This window comes from Lissotriton helveticus, chromosome 11 (genome assembly GCF_964261635.1).
Source record: "Lissotriton helveticus chromosome 11, aLisHel1.1, whole genome shotgun sequence".
Taxonomy (NCBI): domain Eukaryota; kingdom Metazoa; phylum Chordata; class Amphibia; order Caudata; family Salamandridae; genus Lissotriton; species Lissotriton helveticus.
The window spans coordinates 551,769,103-551,778,222 of NC_136072.1; the positions used below are offsets into that span (position 1 = coordinate 551,769,103).

Here is a 9,120-nt window from a genome sequence, read left to right on the forward strand (position 1 = left end):
CACGCCACGAAGGAGACCGACACAAAAACACTAGAGATAACAGGGACAAAAAATAAATAGATTACAATATAAACAAAATAGGCTGCACACATATAAAAGAAATTACAATTACATAAAAATGTAAATCGCGTACCTGAAATCCCTCGTACCACGGAGACAAGACAGCGAGCGAGCCAAGAATCCCAAGACAAAATGGCGACCGGAAATCGTTACCACGCCCAGAAATCGTTACCACGCCGCGCCGCCGACAAATACCTGCAAAGTTAGATAAATTAATTCAAAAAACTCTTTTCAAAGTTAAAAAACTCCCAGGCATTCAAAAGGGACAGTTATTTCTTAATTACAAAACACACCATCGCTTACCTGCAAGTCGTCACGCCACGAAGGAGACCCGACACAAAAACACTAGAGAGAACAGGCCCAAAAAATAAATACATTACAATATAAACAAAACAGGCTGAACACATATAAAAGAAATTACAATTACATAAAAATGTAAATCGCGTACCTGAAATCCCTCGTACCACAGAGACAGACAGCGAGCGAGCCAAGAATCCCAAGACAAAATGGCGACCGGAAATCGTCACGTCACGGCAGGCTACACGGAAACACTAGAGAGAACAGCCCAAAAAAGAAACATATTAAAAGAATATAAACCAAAAAGCCTGAACACCTGTAAAAGAAATACTAATTACATTACAATTTAAATTGCGTACCTGAAATCCCTTGTACCACGGAGACGGAGACAGACAGCCAAAGATCCCAAGACAAAATGCCGACCGGAAATCGTTACCACGCCGCCGCCGCCCAATTCCTGCAAAGAAAGGAAGATAAATAAACTCAAAAATACCTTTTCCAAGTTATAAAACTCCCGGGCATTCAAAAGGGACATTCATTTGTTACAAAACACAACATCGCTTACCTGAAAGTCGTCACGCCACGGAGGAGACCCGACACGGAAACACTAGAGAGAACAGAGGGAGAGCAAAGGAAAAAAATAAATACATTACAATATAAACAATATAGGCTGAAACCCGACACGTCACGGCAGGCTACACAGACACTAGAGAGAACAGCCCAAAAAAGAAACATATTAAAAGAATATAAACCAAAAAGCCTGAACACCTGTAAAAGAAATACTAATTACATTACAATTTAAATCGCGTACCTGAAATCCCTTGTACCACGGAGACGGAGACAGACAGCCAAAGATCTCAAGACAAAATGCCGACCGGAAATCGTTACCACGCCACCGCCGCCCAATTCCTGCAAAGAAAGGAAGATAAATAAACTCAAAAATACCTTTTCCAAGTTAAAAAACTCCCGGGCATTGAAAAGGGACAGTCATTTGTTACAAAACACAACATCGCTTACCTGAAAGTCGTCACGCCACGGAGGAGACCCGACACGGAAACACTAGAGAGAACAGAGGGAGAGCAAAGGAAAAAAATAAATACATTACAATATAAACAAAATAGGCTGAACACATATAAAAGAAATTACAATTACATAAAAATGTCAATAGCGTACCTGAAATCCCTCGTACCACGGAGACAGACAGCGAGCGAGCCAAGAATCCCAAGACAAAATGGCGACCGGAAATCGTTACCACGCCGCGCTGCGCCGCCGACATATACCTGCAAAGAAAGTTAAATAAATTAATTCAAAAAACCCCTTTCAAAGTTAAAAAAAACTCCCAGGCATTCAAAAGGGACAGTCATTTATTAATTACAAAACACACCATCGCTTACCTGCAAGTCGTCACGCCACGAAGGAGACCCGACACAAAAACACTAGAGAGAACCGGGCCCAAAAATAAATACATTACAATATAAACAAAATAGGCTGAACACATATAAAAGAAATTACAATTACATAAAAATGTAAATCGGGTACCTGAAATCCCTCGTACCACGGAGACAGCGAGCGAGCCAAGAATCCCAAGACAAAATGGCGACCGGAAATCGTTACCACGCCGCGCCGCCGACAAATACCTGCAAAGAAAGTTAGATACATTAATTCAAAAAACCCCTTTCAAAGTTAAAAAAACTCCCAGGCATTCAAAAGGGACAGTCATTTATTAATTACAAAACACACCATCGCTTACCTGCAAGTCGCCACGCCACGAAGGAGACCCGACACAAAAACACTAGAGAGAACAGGGACAAAAAATAAATAGATTACAATATAAACAAAATAGGCTGCACACATGTAAAAGAAATTACAATTACATAAAAATGTAAATCGCGTACCTGAAATCCCTCGTACCACGGAGACAAGACAGCGAGCGAGCCAAGAATCCCAAGACAAAATGGCGACCGGAAATCGTTACCACGCCCGGAAATCGTTACCACGCCGCGCCGCCGACAAATACCTGCAAAGTTAGATAAATTAATTCAAAAAACTCTTGTCAAAGTTAAAAAACTCCCAGGCATTCAAAAGGGACAGTTATTTCTTAATTACAAAACACACCATCGCTTACCTGCAAGTCGTCACGCCACGAAGGAGACCCGACACAAAAACACTAGAGAGAACAGGCCCAAAAAATAAATACATTACAATATAAACAAAACAGGCTGAACACATATAAAAGAAATTACAATTACATAAAAATGTAAATCGCGTACCTGAAATCCCTCGTACCACAGAGACAGACAGCGAGCGAGCCAAGAATCCCAAGACAAAATGGCGACCGGAAATCGTCACGTCACGGCAGGCTACACGGAAACACTAGAGAGAACAGCCCAAAAAAGAAACATATTAAAAGAATATAAACCAAAAAGCCTGAACACCTGTAAAAGAAATACTAATTACATTACAATTTAAATCGCTTACCTGAAATCCCTTGTACCACGGAGACGGAGACAGACAGCCAAAGATCTCAAGACAAAATGCCGACCGGAAATCGTTACCACGCCGCCGCCGCCCAATTCCTGCAAAGAAAGGAAGATAAATAAACTCAAAAATACCTTTTCCAAGTTAAAAAACTCCCGGGCATTGAAAAGGGACAGTCATTTGTTACAAAACACAACATCGCTTACCTGAAAGTCGTCACGCCACGGAGGAGACCCGACACGGAAACACTAGAGAGAACAGAGGGAGAGCAAAGGAAAAAAATAAATACATTACAATATAAACAATATAGGCTGAAACCCGACACGTCACGGCAGGCTACACAGACACTAGAGAGAACAGCCCAAAAAAGAAACATATTAAAAGAATATAAACCAAAAAGCCTGAACACCTGTAAAAGAAATACTAATTACATTACAATTTAAATCGCGTACCTGAAATCCCTTGTACCACGGAGACGGAGACAGACAGCCAAAGATCCCAAGACAAAATGCCGACCGGAAATCGTTACCACGCCGCCGCCGCACAATTCCTGCAAAGAAAGGAAGATAAATAAACTCAAAAGTACCTTTTCCAAGTTAAAAAACTCCCGGGCATTGAAAAGGGACAGTCATTTGTTACAAAACACAACATCGCTTACCTGAAAGTCGTCACGCCACGGAGGAGACCCGACACGGAAACACTAGAGAGAACAAAGGGAGAGCAAAAGTAAAAATAAATACATTACAATATAAACAATATAGGCTGAAACCCGACACGTCACGGCAGGCTACACAGACACTAGAGAGAACAGCCCAAAAAAGAAACATATTAAAAGAATATAAACCAAAAAGCCTGAACACCTGTAAAAGAAATACTAATTACATTACAATTTAAATCGCGTACCTGAAATCCCTTGTACCACGGAGACGGAGACAGACAGCCAAAGATCTCAAGACAAAATGCCGACCGGAAATCGTTACCACGCCGCCGCCGCCCAATTCCTGCAAAGAAAGGAAGATAAATAAACTCAAATATACCTTTTCCAAGTTAAAAAACTCCCGGGCATTGAAAAGGGACAGTCATTTGTTACAAAACACAACATCGCTTACCTGAAAGTCGTCACGCCACGGAGGAGACCCGACACGGAAACACTAGAGAGAACAGAGGGAGAGCAAAGGAAAAAAATAAATACATTACAATATAAACAATATAGGCTGAAACCCGACACGTCACGGCAGGCTACACAGACACTAGAGAGAACAGCCCAAAAAAGAAACATATTAAAAGAATATAAACCAAAAAGCCTGAACACCTGTAAAAGAAATACTAATTACATTACAATTTAAATCGCGTACCTGAAATCCCTTGTACCACGGAGACGGAGACAGACAGCCAAAGATCCCAAGACAAAATGCCGACCGGAAATCGTTACCACGCCGCCGCCGCCCAATTCCTGCAAAGAAAGGAAGATAAATAAACTCAAAAGTACCTTTTCCAAGTTAAAAAACTCCCGGGCATTGAAAAGGGACAGTCATTTGTTACAAAACACAACATCGCTTACCTGAAAGTCGTCACGCCACGGAGGAGACCCGACACGGAAACACTAGAGAGAACAGAGGGAGAGCAAAGGAAAAAAATAAATACATTACAATATAAACAATATAGGCGGAACACAGTTATTTCTTAATTACAAAACACACCATCGCTTACCTGCAAGTCGATTCGGGGGCGTTCCCGGCTTTCGGCTGACGTCGCGTGACGTCGGCAAAAGCCAAAGAATCGCGGGAACGCCCCCGAATCTGGTCCGGCATTGACGGACAGGCCCCTCGTCCAATGGCTAGGCTCCATTTATGGAGCCAGCCAATAAATGACGAGGGCCGACCCAAACCCCACTACAGTTCTCATCAGGTTTTCGCCTGCGCGAAAAAGCTGCGCAGAGCGCAGCTTTCGCCAGGCAAAACCTAAAAAGTGCATGAGCAATTTATGGACACTGAGTACTCCGCCTATTCCAGAGAAAGACAAATTTAGATATCCTCAATTGTTGCACCTTATGAGATTAGGAATGCATACATTGATAAGGATGGCTAGTACACTATATCAGAGCGGGAGCCCCTGGTTATTGGCACATTCCTCTCTTTAAGTGATCTTTGGAGGAGCCTGCCTGTTTCTCCTGTGCACGATTTATTCAAGCTTTGCAGCTCCCAATTCACTGACAGGTGCTGCGTCACCAGTGTTCAGCCTGTTAATGTTCAAAACCTAACATACAGGTCTATATTGTGTTCTTTGCGCATGGCACTGTCTCTTGAATTGCTACATCACAAAATGAGTGGCAGGGTTAGAAGTAAATCTTGAAATGTGATATTTGAGTTTTCTCCAAACATGTATATGGATCTGTTTCCAGGACGTCTTATTCATTTCTTCGTCTCCACGTAGAATAAAATTCAAATGTCTCCGCGATTTTCAGATTTCACTGGGGGGGAAAAAGGCGGGAGGGAGTATGCCTGTGTTCTGCTGCCTGGTTTTCATGGTGCCTGCAAGGATGTGGAGAGGGGTGGATGTGTAAGGGGCATGTGTTGTGTAACGTGATAGTCAAGAAGTCATTGCTGTTGGTAATGTCCATGGTTGAAACTGCTTTGTCTTTTGTCACCCAGTGCAAATTGAGTGCAGAGATTCCTGTCGCTGGGGGCTCTGAGGTATTCCTAAATATCATGTATTGCGTCACTGTGGCAGGGTTCTTTTTTAAATGCATTTTTGGTAGCAAGCTGAATGTTGCAAAGTAGGAATAAACTAACTGTAATAAGCAGGGCACAAGTCCTAAATAAAGAAGTGGGGGGACGCTCAGAGACAGAAGTTACGTCACGTCAGGAAGTGACGTCACGGAAGGTAGAAAACCTAGAAGTGGGGGGACGCACAAATACGTGAAGTGACGTCACGACCGGAAGTGACGTCACGAAAGGTAAAAAAAAACTAGAAGTGGGGGGACGCTCATGCTTGGAGGGGGCTATCTTTTGTGTGAAGGGGGCTTGCGGCCTCGCTGGCGTGTCGCATTCCGCCTGTGCAAACCCCAACCAGTTCAAAATTCAGTTAAAAAATAAATAATAATAACTTACAAAACGGCAACGAGTACCTAATATTGCAGAAACCTTTCATATATCATTCTACAGAGCTCATCTGAAAGTGACGCAATGACCTACTAAGAATGTCCGTAATCGAGAATAGTCTTACTTAGTAGACAAAGTTTGCAACAGCCCAACTTTTGCCCAGTGCACTCGGGTAAAACTAGATGGCGGAAAAGTGAGAAAAAAAACATGAGCCTTGCAAGGCATACACTGATGTCTAATGCAGTTGCTTTTACCCACTGAGCTAGCTAACCAGACAGTTTACCCCGAAGAGGAGGAGCGCGAGAGAGGCGGGGCGAGGCTCGGAATCGCACTCGAGGAGCTTTTGGACGGGCTGTTTGTGCTTTTGTAACCTGACTCCAGCCATGACGTATCACTGAATGGGCTTGCCGGGGGGTGCCTGTGTCGGTAATGGCTCACTTGTTGGAGTGGTGGCGCCCTGCCTGGGGCCTTAATTATACTGTCTTTGGGAACTGTCGGCTCAGCACATGACCCGGAGCCGTAGACAGCGCTAGCGCCAGCTCAGCACAGCTTTTGCACAGGGGGGACGGCGTCCACCCGGTAAGACCCCTTAAAATAAGTGGGGGGACGCCGTCCACCAGCGTGGTACCCCGACACGAGCCCTGGTAATAAGCTTCTTCCTCATCGACGTGGTGTTTTGTAGCTTCAAGAGGTCAGTGATTTAAGCGCTTGCTGAGGTGTCTGCGTACCCTCCACAGGTTCTTAACCCAGTTTGCCCTTTCAAGCTTGACAAACTGAGCACTGTTCTGATGGATGGTCTTCACAGCTATTATTTAAAGTGCTACTGAATGACAAATGTGCAAAAGCAGATGCCTTCTAAAACCAGTGAGATTGTACAATGAGTTTAGAATTAAGTCTTTCCTTATCAATAGTAAATAAGCCGCAATACCAACCCCTACCTCCGAGGCTGCATTTGGAAACATAGGACCATAGACACTGCAAAATGTAAACAGTTAAACAAATGCTTTATCGCTTCTTAATGCACATCAGTGTTCATCACATCCAGTGTTTCTTGGGCCGTTTAATTCTTATGCGAACCATTGGGGTAGATGGTAACTGAAATTTAAGACTGATTATTAATATGTTGGTTCAGTCAAACATTTCAGCACATCAACAAAAACTATTTGGTGGTGTGAAATGTGTGCTTTAAAGGCTCCTACAAGTGCCCCTCCTGTGAGAATCGAGGGACGTGTGCTGGCTGATCCAAAAGTTTTGTTTTGTAAGTAGCTGCCAAGTCTATTTTAACTAATTTGTTTAAAGCAGGAAGAATTTCAATCCATATATTGGGGTATTTATCAGAACATTTTAATGATCATACTCACAATACACTGAGCAAAGAAGATGCAATCTACCATAGTGAGTCAGTATGTGATAAGTGAGACAAGTATACATACAGATTACCTCTCCTGAGTACTATTTTATAGTATTCTATATTTATTAGTTATGTCCAGCTAATACATATATTATAAATGTGTACAAAAGTGATGAATAATCGTATTTAGGTCTCGCCTATTCTATCCCGTAGGGATTGATAGGCGAGATTATACTAAGCAGTCCGAAAAGTCTACCTAGCTGCAGATCGCGTACAGTTCATGTGAGGCAGGCGCGTGCACATCGTCGCCAGCCACATCCCACACCATGCCTCGGCATCCGACTTCAAAGGAAGCCGCTCGCACACCACCATTTGTCTGAGCATCGGCATCAGACTTCAAAGGAATCCACTAACAAGCCGCTCCCCCGCCACCCAATGCCGCTCCCCACCACGCAATGCCGTCTCCTTATCTACTCTAAAAAAAAAATCTGCCTGTTGGCTGTTTTGTCATATAACTTTCTTTTATTTTGTATTGTTAGGATTTGTTTCTATTTCCCTCTTCTCCCTTCAGTTTCTTTCTGTTTTATTTATTTTAATTTTGTTGCAAGAGGACCCTTTAAATCATACCCCCCCGATCATCCTTTTTTGAGGTAGTGCATGCTTAACTCCAATATTTCGGTGTTTATCTAGCGCCGTTTAGAATCTTACGGGCCGTCCACGCCGTGCCATCTGCCGTGTGTCTCTGCTGCCCTCGGTGTGCAGGGGCCACCTTCCATGGCCTGTGTGTAACTGCTGTCCCGAGACCCCTCCTGCACTGGCCGTGTGTCCTGTACGCACACGTCAGTCCTCGCAGAGACCTGCCGCTTGCGAGTGTCTCCCTTCGTGTTTACCCGAGAATTGGCTTGTAGAAAGGGCCTGGCCCCACCCCCACCAGAGTGAGGGCCCCTCTCTTCAACGGGCCTCCAAGCCGCCCCTGCAGGGCATCGCCCCTAACACTCTCGCCCCCCTTTCATGCTCGCCCTCTTCCCGTCTCCCCTGCTCCTCTCTCTACCTTGCTCTCTTTCCCTCACACTCGCCCCTCCCCTGCTAACGGCTGCAATCGCTGGGCGTTATTTTGAGTTTCTTGGCAGCATAACGTTCATGGCATCGAGGCGCTATCAGCTGAACGGGGGTGAAAAGAGGTAGATACTATTCTGACTCGGTCCCTGACTCCAGGGACTATACACCACGAGTCTTTCACCGTTTTTTGCTTTCTTTTTGGTTCCCCCCCTCTCTAGGCACACACATCAGTATCAGTATCTACCAACGGAGATCCTGGTATGCACCCTAAGATTTACTCTAGGACACCTAACTATTAGTGACAAGGCGACTAATGGATATCCTTTTGTATGTGTGCCCCCCTCAATTTTAATTAGACGTGCACTTCACTTTAGGTCCTGAAGAAACGCCACCGATCTTTCTGACACACAGGCGTGAAACATGTCGACCTTTTGACCTGTCACATAGGCACATAGAAACCTCACGTGACACATTAACCTGTTGGTTTTTTTATTATACCAAGGACACCACATAAATAAAAGTATCTCAGACTGGATGCCCTTAGGTATTTTTAACTCACTAGCACGCACCTCTTCACTTAAAAGAAACCCTCCCATTTTCAATCCCTGCCCTTACACCTGCATGCATCATACAGCGTTTTCTCTTTAAAAGATCTCCGCCAAAGAGACCCTTCGGTGGCCCGTCAGACATTGCAGCGCCGGTCTGACGAGGAGCACAAAAAAGCCCGATGATGAAGCATGACATCCTTCGGGGTGTGTGAGGGCGAAAGAGAGG

The 9,120-nt window shown here is 44.2% G+C and overlaps 1 long non-coding RNA gene across 1 annotated transcript in view; it reads left to right on the plus strand.

Moving 5' to 3' along the window:
* The first annotated feature begins 6,354 nt into the window (after nucleotides 1-6,354).
* The window catches only part of LOC144790672 (uncharacterized), a 183,562-nt gene continuing 180,796 nt past the window's right edge, over nucleotides 6,355-9,120 (plus strand). Inside the window, exon 1 of the long non-coding RNA XR_013602248.1 lies at nucleotides 6,355-6,515. This is a non-coding gene — a long non-coding RNA (uncharacterized LOC144790672). The remainder of the gene's footprint in view (nucleotides 6,516-9,120) is intronic.